Genomic DNA, 14309 nt, shown 5'->3' with positions numbered 1-14309 from the left:
TTACAGGAAATCAAGTTTATATTCCATCATGAAGTGTAGTTCTCCCATTAGTTCCCTTTGTGATATGTCATTAAAAATATCTTCAGATCCAATAGCCTCATCATTATTCCTCAAATATCCACTGAAAGATTTGAGCTTGGAAGAAATGGAAGCTGCAGAACCTGCCGCATTTCTTTGAATTCCATGTGTAATTTTAGTGGAGCAACTAGACCCCAGATGTTTCTCGGTGTGGAAAAATTCATTTTATCTTGGTTGAACTGGAATTGTTTTCCCTGATAACTCAAGAGAATGACTAGGTAAAAGTTCATTTTTCACACAAAGGAGAAACATTTTTTTGAAGAAGGTCCATTTACTGAAAGTTCAGTACCTGGAATATTGTCCTTTAGCTGAGATCCAAGTCCAATTTGCCCTGCACACTGCCTCTCAGCGCCCTTGCTGTCAGCTGGCCCCATCGCTCACTTCTATTCCATGTGGTTTTAATTTGTATTTCCCTAAGGTCTAATATTGTTGAACATCCTTTTATTTGTTTATTATCCACTCATGTATCTTCTTTGCTGACATGTCATTTTATTTGCTTATTATCCATTCATATATCTTCGCTGGTCTAGTGTCTGTTCAAACCTTTTGTCCGTGAAAAAAAAGTAAGCTGTTTTTACTGAGCTTTAAGAATCCCTTGTACATTCTACACACAAGTCCTTTACTCGATAATGTGTTTTGCAACTATGACTTGCCTTTCCATTTTTCTTAATGACGTCTTTTGAAGATCAGAATTTTTTATTTCTCACAAAATTCCATTTATCATTTTGCTTTTGTTTCCCATCTAGACAGTCCTTGCCAAAGGAGTCCCCCTTATTTCAGTAAGAGGGTAAATCCAATCCTTATTATTCTATCTTGGTTAGAAATCAAATTTCTTCGACATTTAAGATTCTCTTTCTATTACTGGTATTAACAAATCTGAATGTGATGTGCCTCAATGTGGTTTTCTTTGTTTCTTTGCTTGGCTTTTGTTGAGATTCTATGCATTTATAGTCTAAGCTTTTACAGTCTCCATCTAATTTGGAAAACTTTAAGTCACGATTTATTCAAATATTTTTTCTGTTCAATTTTCTCCTCTTCTGGGATTCCAGTTTGTAATTGGAATATGTTAAATTGCTTGATATTGTCCTACAGCCCACCACGACTCTGCTCACTTCTTCTTCAGTGTCTTTTCCTGTAATGCTTTACCTAGGGTAGCTTATAATTGCAATTTCTTCAAGGTCAAATGATCTTTTCTTCTGTAGTATCTCATCTGCTCTTAAGCCTATCCAGTGTATATTTCATTTTGGATACTATGTATTTAAGCTTTAGAAGTTCCATCTTGGTCTCTTTTATATATCTTTTATTTTTCTCCTTATCATGTCCAAATTTTCCTTGATTATAGTCTTAACATTTAAAATAATGGTTTTGAGTAAGTGTTAGTCACTCAGTCGTGCCCGACTCTTTGCGACCCCATGGACTGCAGCCCACCAGGCTCCGCTGTCCATGAGATTTTCCAGGCCAAGGACACTGGAGTGGGTTGCCATTTCCTTCTCCAGGGATCTTCCCAACCCAGGAATCAAACCCAGGTCTCCTGCATTGCAGGCGGATTCTTTGTCAACTGAGCCACCGGGGAAGCCCACTCTATTCGGAGTCTGACTTTTTTTTTTTTAACATGTAAGTGATATCACACAGTACTTGTCTATCTCTGTCTGGCTTATTCCACTTAGCATAATGCCCTTCAGTTTCATCCATGAATCTGTAAATGGCAGGACTTCCTTCTTTTTTAAGACTGAATAAGGAGGAGGGAACTAAGATGGCGGAGGAATGGGACGGGGAGACCACTTCCTACTCCACAAATTCATCGAAAGATCATTTGAACGCTGAGCAAACTCCACAAAACAACTTCTGATCGTTAGCAGAGGACATCAGACCCCCAGAAAAGCAGCCCATTGTCTTCAAAAGGAGTCCTCTATTACTCCTTAATTTTCATTTTTATAACCCACTATAACCTGGCAAAAAAAAAAAGAGGACCCTATTTTTAAAGCGAACTTCATATATATTTCTTAATTTTTTTGTGTTTTTGTGGTTTTTTAATATTGTATTTTTAAGAGTCTAACCTCTACCCTAGATTTTTAATCTTTGTTTTTCAGTATTTGATATCAATTTTGGACATTTAAGAATCCAACCTTCAGTACCCATTTTTACTCAGGAGTGTGATTACTGGTTTGATCACGCTCTCCCCCTTTTGACTCTCCTTTTTCTCCCCCAGATCACCCCTATTTCCTCCCTCCCCCTTCTCTTCTCAATCCAATTCTGTGAATCTCTGTGGGTGTTCTGGGCTGCGGAGAACACTTAGGGAACAGAGTACTGCGTAGATCTGTCTCTCTCCTCTTGAATCCCCCTTTTTCTCCTCCTGCTCACCTCTATCTCCTTCCTCCCTCTCCTTTTCTTCATGTAACTCTGTGAACCTCTCTGGGTCTCCCTCACTGTGGAGAATCCTTTCACCATTAACCTAGAGGTTTTATTATCAGTGCTATACGGAGGGAGAAGTCTTGAGACTACTGGAAGAATAAGACTGAAATCCAGAGGCAAGAGGCTTAAGCCCAAAACCTGAGAACACCAGAAAACTCCTGACTACAGGGAACATTAATTAATAAGAGATCATCCAAAAGCCTCCATACCTACACTGAAACCAACCACCACCCAAGAGCCAATAAGTTCCAGAGCAAGACATACCACACAAATTCTCCAGCAACGCAGGGACATAGCCCTGAGCGTCAATATACAGGCTGCCCAAAGTCACACCAAACCCACAGACCCATCTCAAAACTCACTACTGGACACTCCATTGCACTCCAAAGAGAAGAAATCCAGCTCCACCCACCAGAACACCGACACAAGCTTCTCTAACCAGCAAACCTCAACAAGCCAAACATCCAGCCTCACCCACTGGGAGAAACCTCCACAATAAAAAGGAACCACAGACTAGCAGAATACAAAAAGTCCACCCCAAACCCAGCAATCTAAATAAGATGAAAAGGCAGAGAAATACCCAGCAGGTAAAGGAACATGAAAAATGCCCACCAAGCCAAACAAAAGAGGAGGAGATAGGGAATCTACCTGAAAAAGAATTTAGAATAATGATAATAAAAATTATCCAAAATCTTGAAAACAAAATGGAGTTACAGATAAATAACCTGGAGACAAGGATTGAGAAGATGCAAGAAATGTTTAACACAGACCTAGAAGAAATAAAAAAGTCAATTAAAAATGAATAATGCAATAAATGAGATCAAAAACACTCTGGAGGGAACCAAGAGTAGAATAATGGAGGCAGAAGATAGGATAAGTGAGGTAGAAGACAAAATGGTGGAAATAAATGAAGCAGAGAGGATAAAAGAATTAAAAGAAATGAGGACAACCTCAGGGACCTCTGGGACAATGTGAAACGCCCCAACATTCGAATCATAGGAGTCCCAGAAGAAGAAAACAAAAAGAAAGGCCATGAGAAGATACTCGAGGAGATAATAGCTGAAAACTTCCCTAAAATGGGGAAGAAAATAGCCACCCAAGTCCAAGAAACCCAGAGAGTCCCAAACAGGATAAACCCAAGGCGAAACACCCCAAGACACATATTAGTCAAATTAACAAAGATCAAACACAAAGTACAAATATTAAAAGCAGCAAGGGAGAAACAACAAATAACACACAAGGGGACTCCCATAAGGATAACAGCTGATCTGTCAATAGAAACTCTTCAGGCCAGAAGGGAATGGCAGAACATACTTAAAGTAATGAAAGAGAATAACCTACAACCCAGATTACTGTACCCAGCAAGGATCTCATTCAGATATGAAGGAGAATTTAAAAGCTTTACAGACAAGCAAAAGCTGAGAGAATTCAGCACCACCAAATCAGCTCTTCAACAAATGCTAAAGGATCTTCTCTAGACAGGAAACACAGAAAGGTTGTATGAACGTGAACCCAAAACAATAAACCAAATGGCAATGGGACCATTCTTATCAGTAATTACCTTAAATGTAAATGGGTTGAATGCCCCAACCAAAAGACAAAGACTGGCTGAATGGATACAAAAGCAAGACCCCTATATATGCTGTCTACAAGAGACCCACCTCAAAGCAAGGGACACATACAGACTGAAAGTGAGGGGCTGGAAAAAAATATTTCATGCAAACGGAGACCAAAAGAAAGCAGGAGTCACAATACTTATATCAGATAAAATAGACTTTAGAATAAAGGCTGTGAAAAGAGACAAAGAAGGACACTACATAATGATCAAAGGATCAATCCAAGAAGAAGATATAACAATTATAAATATATATGCACCCAACATAGGAGCACCACAATATGTAAGGCAAATGCTAACAAGAATGAAGGGGGAAATTAACAATAACACAATAATAGTGGGAGACTTTAATACCCCACTCACACCTATGGACAGATCAACTAAACAGAAAATTAACAAGGAAACACAAACTTTAAATGACACAATGGTCCAGCTAGACCTAATTGATATCTATAGGACATTTCACCCCAAAACAATCAATGTCACCTTTTTCTCAAGTGCACATGGAACCTTCTCCAGAATAGATCACATCCTAGGCCATAAATCTAGCCTTGGTAAATTCAAAAAAGTTGAAACCATTCCAGTCATCTTTTCTGACCACAATGCAGTAAGATTAGATCTCAATTACAGAAAAAAACTATTAAAAATTCCAACATATGGAGGCTAAATAACACACTTCTGAATAACCAACAAATTATAAAAGAAATCAAAATATGCATAGAAACGAATGAAAACGAAAACACAACAACCCAAAACCTATGGGACACTGTAAAAGCAGTGCTAAGGGGAAGGTTCATAGCATTACAGGCCTACCTCAAGAAACAAGAAAAAAGTCAAACAAATAACCTAACTCTACACTTAAAGCAACTAGAGAAGGAAGAAATGAAGAACCCCAGGGTTAGTAGAAGGAAAGAAATCTTAAAAATTAGGGCAGAAATAAATGCAAAAGAAACAAAAGAGACCATAGCAAAAATCAACAAAGCTAAAAGTTGGTTTTTTGAAAAGGTAAATAAAATTGACAAACCGTTATCCAGACTCATCAAGAAACAAAGGGAGAAGAACCAAGTCAACAAAATTAGAAATGAAAATGGAGAGATCACAACAGATAACTCTGAAATACAAAAGGATCATAAGAGACTACTACCAGGAGCTCTATGCCAATAAAATTGACAACTTGGAAGAAATGGACAAATTCTTAGAAAAATATAACTTTCCAAAACTGAACCAGGAAGAAATAGAAGATCTTACCAGACCTATCACAAGCACGGAAATTGAAACTGTAATCAGAAATCTTCCAGCAAACAAAAGCCCAGGACCAGATGGCTTCAAAGCTGAATTCTACCAAAAATTTAGAGAAGAGCTAACACCTATCTTACTCAAACTCTTCCAGAAAATTGCAGAAGAAGGCAAACTTCCAAACTCATTCTATGAGGCCACTGTCACCCTGATACCAAAACCAGACAAGGATGCCACAAAAAAAAAAAAAAAAAACTACAGGCCAATATCACTGATGAACATAGATGCAAAAATCCTCAACAAAATTCTAGCAAACAGAATCCAACAGCATATTAAAAAGATCATACACCATGACCAAGTGGGCTTTATCCCAGGAATGCAAGGATTCTTTAATATCTGAAAATCAATCAATGTAATACACTACATTAACAAACTGAAAGATAAAAACCATATGATTATCTCAATAGATGCAGAAAAAGCCTTTGACAAAATTCAACATCCATTTATGATAAAAACTCTCCATAAAGCAGGCATAGAAGGAACATACCTCAACATAATAAAAGCTATATATGACAAACCCACAGCAAACATTATCCTCAATGGTGAAAAAGTGAAAGCATTTCCCTTAAAGTCAGGAACAAGACAAGGGTGTCCACTCTCACCACTACTATTCAACATAGTTTTGGAAGTTTTGGCCACAGCAATCAGGGCAGAAAAAGAAGTAAAAGGAATCCAGATAGGAAAAGAAGAAGTAAAACTCTCACTGTTTGAAGACAACATGATCCTCTACATAGAAAACCTTAAAGACTCTACCAGAAAATTACTACAGCTAATCAACAAATACAGTAATGTTGCAGGATATAGAATTAACACACAGAAATCCCTTGCATTCCTATACGCTAACAATGAGAAAACAGAAAGAGAAATTAAGGAAACAATACCATTCACCATTGCAACAAGAAGAATAAAATACTTAGGAGTATATCTACCTAAAGAAATGAAAGACCTATACATAGAAAACTATAAAACACTGATGAAAGAAATCAAAGAGGACACAAACAGATGGAGAAATATACCATGTTCATGGACTGGAAGAATCAATATTGTGAAAATGGCTATACTACCCAAAGCAACCTATAGATTCAATGCAATCCCTATCAAGCTACCAACGGTATTTTTCACAGAACTAGAACAAATAATTTCACAATTTGTATGGAAATACAAAAAACCTCGAATAGCCAAAGAAATCTTGAGAAAGAAGAATGGAACTGGAGGAATCAACCTGCCTGACTTCAGACTATACTACAAAGCCACAGTCATCAAGACAGTATGGTACTGGCACAAAGACAGAAATATAGACCAATGGAACAGAATAGAAAGCCCAGAGATAAATCCACGAACCTATGGACAACTTATCTTCGACAAAGGAGGCAAGGATATACAATGGAAAAAAGACAACCTCTTTAACAAGTGGTGCTGGGAAAACTGGTCAACCACTTGTAAAAGAATGAAACTAGAACACCTTCTAACACCATACACAGAAATAAACTCAAAATGGATTATAGATCTAAATGTAAGACCAGAAACTATAAAACTCCTAGAGGAGAACATAGGCAAAACACTCTCCGACATAAATCACAGCAGGATCCTCTATGACGCACCTCCCAGAATATTGGAAATAAAAGCAAAAATAAACAAATGGGACCTAATGAAACTTAAAAGCTTTTTCACAACAAAGGAAACTATAAGCAAGGTGAAAAGACAGACTTCAGAATGGGAGAAAATAATAGCAAGTGAAGAAACAGACAAAGGATTAATCTCAAAAATATACAAGCAACTTCTGCAGCTCAATTCCAGAAAAACAAATGACCCAATCAAAAAATGGGCCAAAGAACTAAACAGACATTTCTCCAAAGAAGACATACAGATGGCTAACAAACACATGAAAAGATGCTCAACATCACTCATTATCAGAGAAATGCAAATCAAAACCACAACGAGGTACCATTACACGCCAGTCAGGATGGCTGCTATCCAAAAGTCTACAAGCAATAAATGCTGGAGAGGGTGTGGAGAAAAGGCAACCCTCTTACGCTGTTGGTGGGAATGCAAACTAGTACAGCCACTGTGGAGAACAATGTGGAGATTCCTTTAAAAACTGGAAATAGAACTGCCATATTAACCAGCAATCCCACTCCTGGGCATACACACCGAGGAAACTAGATCTGAAAGAGACACGTGCACCCCAATGTTCATCACAGCACTGTTTATAATTGCCAGGACATGGAAGCAACCTAGATGCCCATCAGCAGACGAATGGATAAGGAAGCTATGGTACATATACACCATGGAATATTACTCAGCCATTAAAAAGAATTCATTTGAATCAGTTCTAATGAGATGGATGAAACTGGAGCCCATTATACAGGTGAAGTAAGCCAGAAAGGTAAAGACCAATACAGTATACTAACGCATATATATGGAATTTTAAAAGATGGTAATGATAACCCTATATGCAAAACAGAAAAAGAGACACAGATGTACAGAACAGACTTTTGGACTCTGTGGGAGAAGGCAAGAGTAGGATGTTCTGAGAGAATAGCATTGAAACAAGTATACTATCAACAGTGAAACAGATCACCAGCCCAGGTTGGATGCATGAGACAAGTGCTCAGGGCTGGTGCACTGGGAAGACCCAGAGGGATCGGATGGGGAGGGAGGCAGGAGGGGGGATCGGGATGGGGAACACATGTAAATCCATGGTTGATTCATGTCAATGTATTGCAAAAACCACTACAATATTGTAAAGTAATTAGCCTCCAACTAATAAAAATAAATGAAAATAAAATAAAATAAAAAACACTGAAAAGAAAAGACTGAATAATATTTCATGGTGTGTGTGTATGTGCACGTGTGTGTGTGTATGATTTTCTTTATCCATTCATCTATCAACAGAGACCTAGTTTCTTTCTATATCTTGGCTACCATGAATAATGCTGCAATGAACATGGGAGTACAGTTATTTCTTAAAGATAGTGCTTTCATTTTCTTTGGATATGAATCTCCCAGAAGTGAGATTTCTAGGTTATAGTGTAGTTCTATTTTTAACATTTTAAAGAAACCTCCATACTGTTTTCCATAGTGACTGTACCAGTTTACATTCCCACCAAAACAGTGCTAGAATTCACTTTTTTCGGCATCCTCATCAGCACTGGTTGTCTCACGTTATTTTCATAACAGACATCCTAACAAGTGTGAGATAGTATCTTACTGTGGTTTTGACCTGCATTTCTCTAATAATTAGTGATGTCAAGCATCTTTTCATATTGACCATTTGTATGTCTACCTTGGAAAAAATTCTATTCAGGTCATTTGCCCATTTTACAGTTAGGTTTTTTGGGTATTTTACTATTGAGTTGTATATATTACTTATCTTTTTTTGGATATTAACTCCTTATCAAGTACATGGTTTGCAAATATTTTCTCCCATTCTACAGGTTGCCTTTCATTTTGTGGCAATACACGACCCATCTGAAGACTCTATTCAATGCTTGGTGTATTAGGAGTTCTCTCCATTTTGACAGGTGGAATCAGGTTCCTGTGTGAGCCTCAGAAACATTTGGCATGCTCCTGTATGGTGGTCCTTTCCCTTGCCTTGAGTAGTTTCCTGTTACACATGAGCACATCAGTTCTTAACCCAATCCTCTGGGATCCCAGTCCCCTGGCCTTATGGAAGGCGAGTGTGTAGCACTGGGGGAAATGGCAGGGAGGGGAGGGAAAATGGGGGTGGAGCAGAGGCTAGGAAACCCTGTGGAAGATTGGAGGGGCTGAGAGGATCAGTTCAGTTCAGTGGCTCAGTCGTGTCCTACTCTTTGCGACCCCATGGGCTGCAGCACACCAGGCCTCCCTGCCCATCACCAACTCCCGGAGCCTACCCAAACTCATGTCCATTGAGTCAGTGATGCGATCCAACCATCTCATCCTCTGTCGTCCCCTTCTCCTCCTGCCTTCAATCTTTCCCAGCATCAGGGTCTCTTCAGATGAGTCAGCTCTTCGCATCAGGTGGTCAAGGTATTGGAGTTTTAGCTTCAGCATCAGTCCTTCCAATGAATATTCAGGACTGATTTCCTTTAGGATTGACTGGTTGAATCTCCTTGCAGTCCAAGGGACTCTCAAGAGTCTTCTCCAACACCACAATTCAAAAGCATCCATTCTTCAGTGCTCAGCTTTCTTTATAGTCCAACTCTCACATCCATACATGACTACTGGAAAAACCATAGCTTTGACTAGACGGACCTTTGTTGGCAAAGAATGTCCCTGCTTTTTAATATGCTGTCTAGGTCGTTCATAGCTTTTCTTCCAAGAAGTAAGTGTCTTTTAGTTTCATGGCTGCAGTCACCATCTACAGTGATTTTGGAGCCCCAAAAAATAAAGTCTGTCATTGTTCCCATCTATTTCCCATGAAGTGATGGGACCAGATGCCATGATCTTAATTTTGTGAACGTTGAGTTTTAAGCCAACTTTTTCATTCTCTTTTCACTTTCATCAAAAGGCTCTTTAGTTCTTCTTTGCTTTTCTGCTATAAGGGTGGTGTCATCTGCATATCTGAGGTTATTGATATTTCTCCCAGCAATCTTGATTCCAGCTTGTGCTTCATCCAGCCCAATGTTTCTCATGATGTACTCTGCATATAAGTTAAATAAGCAGGGTGACAATATACAGCCTTGACGTACTCCTTTCACGATTTGCAACCAGTCTGTTCCATGTCCAGTTCTAATTGTTGCTTCTTGACCTGCATATAGGTTTCTCAGGAGCCGGGTAAACTGGGAGGATGGGTGGGGCTAAGAAGGCCTGGAGGTCTGGGAAGAGATGGAGGTGCTGGGAGGAGTTTGCAGGAGTTGAGAGACAGGAGAGATGGGAAAGGGGCGTGGCCAGGGCTGGTCATCTTCATAAATCATAGTCCTACCAAAACCAGATCCCGCTGGACCCCCTCTGTAACCACCTGCTGCAGCAGGCCCCAAGCTCTGGCTGGGTCTGTGCCACGACGGCTACTGGGACCCTCCCCTGCCTGGACTGAGAGATCCCTGACTGCCAGGATGGGCCCTGCCCCCACCCTGTGGTCAGCAGGCTCTCATCCTGCTTGCGATGGGAAATGAAAGGGAACCTGGGGGACCTTGCCTTTCTTCCTCTTTGGGTCCAGGGGTCGCTGGAGGTGGCATGAAACGATGTGTGTGTTTTACTCATATCTGGCCAACTGAGAGTCTCCATGAAAGGGCCCCTCTGTGTGTGTGTGTGTGTGTGTGTGTGCGCGCGCGCGCGCGCGCGCGCGCGCACTCAGTCGTGTCTGACTCTTTGCGACCCCCGCCCCCACCACGGACTGCAGTGTGCCAGGTTCCTCTATCAGTGGGATTGCCCAGGGCAAGAATACTGGAGTGGGTTGCCATTTCCTCCTGCCGGGGGTGTGGGGGGGCGGGGAATCTTCCCAACCCAGGGATAGAACCAGCACCTCTTGTGTCTCCTGCATCGCAGGCTGATTCTTTACCACTGCACCACCTAGGAAGTCCCAAGGGCCCCTCTTAGTTCAGTTCAGTCTCTCAGTCGTGTCCGACTCTTTGCGACCCCGTGGACTGCAGCACACCAGGCCTCCCTGTCCATCACCAACTCTGGGAGCTTACTCATATTCATGTCCATTGAGTCAGTGATGCCATCCAACCATCTCATCCTCTGTCGTCCCCTTCTCCTCCTGCCTTCAATCTTTCCCACATCGGAGTCTTTTCAAATAAGTTAGTTCTTCTCATCAGATGGTCAGAGTATTGGAGTTTGAGTTTCAGCATCAGTCCTTCCAATGAATATTCAGGACTGATTTCCTTTAGGATTGACTGGTTAAATCTCCTTGCAGTCCAAGGGACTCTCAAGAGTCTTCTCCAACACCACAATTCAAAAGCATCCATTCTTCGGCGCTCAGCTTTCTTTATGGTCCAACTCTCACATGAATACATGACTACTGGAAAAATCATAGCTTTGAACAGACGGACCTTTGTTGGCAAAGTAATGTCCCTGCTTTTTAATATGCTGTCTAGGTTGCTCATAGCTTTTCTTCCAAGGAGCAAGCGTCTTTTAATTTCATGGCTGCAGTCACCATCTACAGTGATTTTGGAGCCCCCAAAAATAAAGTCTGTCACTGTTTCCACTATTTACCCATCTACTTGCCCTGAAGTGATGGGACCGTATGCCATGATCTTAGTTTTCTAAACGTTGGGTTTTAAGCCAACTTTTTCATTCTCTTTTCACTTTCATCAAGAGGCTCTTTAGTTCTTCCTTGCTTTCTGCCATAAGGGTGGTATCATCTTCATATCTAAGGTTATTGATATTTCTCCCGGCAATCTTGATTCCAGCTTGTGCTTCATCCAGCCCAATGTTTCTCATGATGTACTCTGCATATAAGTTAAATAAGCACGGTGACAATATACAGCCTTGAGGGCCCCTCTAGGAAGTGGGGAATGGTGGAAAATAATGGTAAATAAATAAGGGACTTGCCCGACATAAGTAACTAGACAATGAGTCTCCAACCAGACTGGACCAAAGTGGGGGACCCAGAGGACTCTGGGAAATGAGAGGAAGTTGGTGGGGCTCTAGACAGGGGCTAAAATGGCTGAGAGTCTGAGGCAGGGACTAGGAGAGCTATGAAGCAGAACTGGCGATAGTTTAGGGATTTGAGTTCCTAGAGAGAGACAGGAAGTGGAAGAAACCAGGGGGACGGGAGGGGCTGAGATTCCAAACGGGGGTGGGGGATGTAGGAGGAAAGAGGTGAATTAGGAGAGTCCGGGGAGAAGCCAGGAAGGCTGGAGGGGGGCGGGAGTCATCGGACCGATGTTAGGACCTGAAAGAACCGGCAGGGACATTCGGGGACAGGGAGGCGCTAGAGGATCTGGGAAGAAAAGACAGGTGACATGAAGACGTGGGTTAAGGCGTGTGAGGGATGGCCGCCGCGGAGGGCTGAGGAGAAAGTGGGAGCCACGGGTCAACACGGGCAGAGCTGAAAGACGCTCCCTCACTCAGAGGTTAAAACCGCCCGCTGTGATTAACAGATTTCTCAACTTCTCCTTGTAGTTCTTCCAGTTTTGACGTTCCCCGCTTCAGGGCTGAGTTAGGTACACACCTAACTGCAATCCCCACCTCCACGCTGGCCCTGTTAAAATCCACCTTCCAAGTGGCAGTAAAGTAAACCCGGTCCGCCCCCCACTTGAAACCTCCCGGAGCTCTCACACCTGCACCACCGTACTACTCTGAGCCACGCTTCACCTGGCCCCGCCCCTCATGTGGCCCCGCCCCCCGTGCGGCCCCGCCCCTTTAACTCTCCAAACTGGATCCAGGCTCACGCGTTTTTGCTCCTGCTGCTCCTTCTGTATGGAATGTTCTTTCCCACACAGGTCTTAGCTACCGTCTTATTTTATAGGTCTCAACACGAATTCCGCCTTTTTTGGACAGGCCTTCTCAGACCTTTCTGGATAAAGTAACCCCACCACACTACAGTCACTGTAAACCTCCAAGGCCTGAGTTTATCTTCTGACGTCACTATTGCCACACCAGCTTTGCTTTCCTGTTTCTTTTGTTCTTGCTTGGGAAGGATGTTTTTTCCCATCCTTCCTATGTCAGTAATTCCACGTCGTAGTTGCTTCTTCGAGCCAGTTTTCACTCAGTCCTGTCCATCTCTCTGCAACTCTTTGGACTGTAGCCTGCCAGGCGCTTCTGTCCCTGGGATTTTTCATGCAAGCATACTAGAGTGGGTTGCCATTTCCTCCTCCAGGGGATCTTCCTGACCCAGGGATTGAACCCCCACCGCCTGTACCTCCTGCATTGCAGGTGGATTCTTTACCCTCTGAGACTTCAGGGAAGCCCCAGTTGTTTCTTAGGTGTGTTCATGGAAGACGATTGAATTTTGTTAATAGAATAAGATTGGATTTTATCCTTTCTGAAAGGCTTGGTTTTCTTAACGGTAATTTAAAGCCATTTAAATGTACTGTGATGGATCTATCTGGACTTATTTTTATATCTTATTTTGTATTTTCTGCTTATCATGCTTTTTTCCTTATTTTAGTTTTAATTTCCATTTGCTATACACGCACATAAGGAATGAGATAGTTCCCTTCAAGGTTTGTTTAGAAAAAGATCTATATGTCGTTCCTTTCTTTCTGTTTCCTCTTCTCTGTGGACAATCACTTTCTTACTTACTCTGAAGCTGATTTTTAAAATATTTACTCCCATATTTCTAAATGACATGTTTTTGTTTCTACTGATTATCAAACTATCTTGCAGCTCAGACCTGCTCTTCTTATTTTGCTCTGCCATATGATGGAATATCATTCAGCCATAAAAAGGAGTGAAGGACCACAATGCATATTGCATGCAGGAACCTTGGAAACATGCTGAAGGAAGAAACCAGTCCCATAAGAGCATATGTTGTATCATTCCATGTATGGGACAGAAAAACACAAATGAACTTTTTGGCCAACCCAATATATTAATGGTGAAGGACAGGGAAGCCTGGCATGCTTCAGTCCACGGTGTCACAAAGAGTCAGACATGACTAAGTGATTGAAAAACAACAACAAATGTATTAAATGTACAGAATGGGAAAATTCATAGAGACAGAAAGTAGGTTAGTGGTGAAATTGGGGAATGGCTACTAATGGGTATAGGATTTCTGCTTGAAGTGATGAAAATGTTCTGGAATTAGATGGTGGTGGTTGCACACCATTGTGATGTATTAAAACCACTGATTTTACATCTGCAGAATGTATTTAATGGATATAAACTTTTTCTCAATTTAAAAAACCATCTGCATCTCTATGATCCTTCTGAAGAAGACAAGAAACTTAGTATCTTAGAGTCCTCTTAAAAGCAAAGCTTGTGATAAGGACACTTGTTTTAGAAGGTCAGTCTGAGAAATCCTGGCAGGAAGCTGGAG

General features: G+C 41.3%; 1 pseudogene; it reads right to left on the bottom strand.

The window, feature by feature from the left end:
* LOC110130686 (proteasome maturation protein pseudogene) lies at window positions 1-452 on the bottom strand (annotated as a pseudogene).
* Between the last annotated feature and the right edge of the window lie 13857 nt (window positions 453-14309).

This window comes from Odocoileus virginianus, chromosome 17 (assembly GCF_023699985.2).
Source record: "Odocoileus virginianus isolate 20LAN1187 ecotype Illinois chromosome 17, Ovbor_1.2, whole genome shotgun sequence".
Lineage (NCBI taxonomy): Eukaryota > Metazoa > Chordata > Mammalia > Artiodactyla > Cervidae > Odocoileus > Odocoileus virginianus.
The sequence above is the reverse complement of the archived record's forward strand: the minus strand, read 5'-3'. Positions and strand labels throughout refer to the sequence as shown.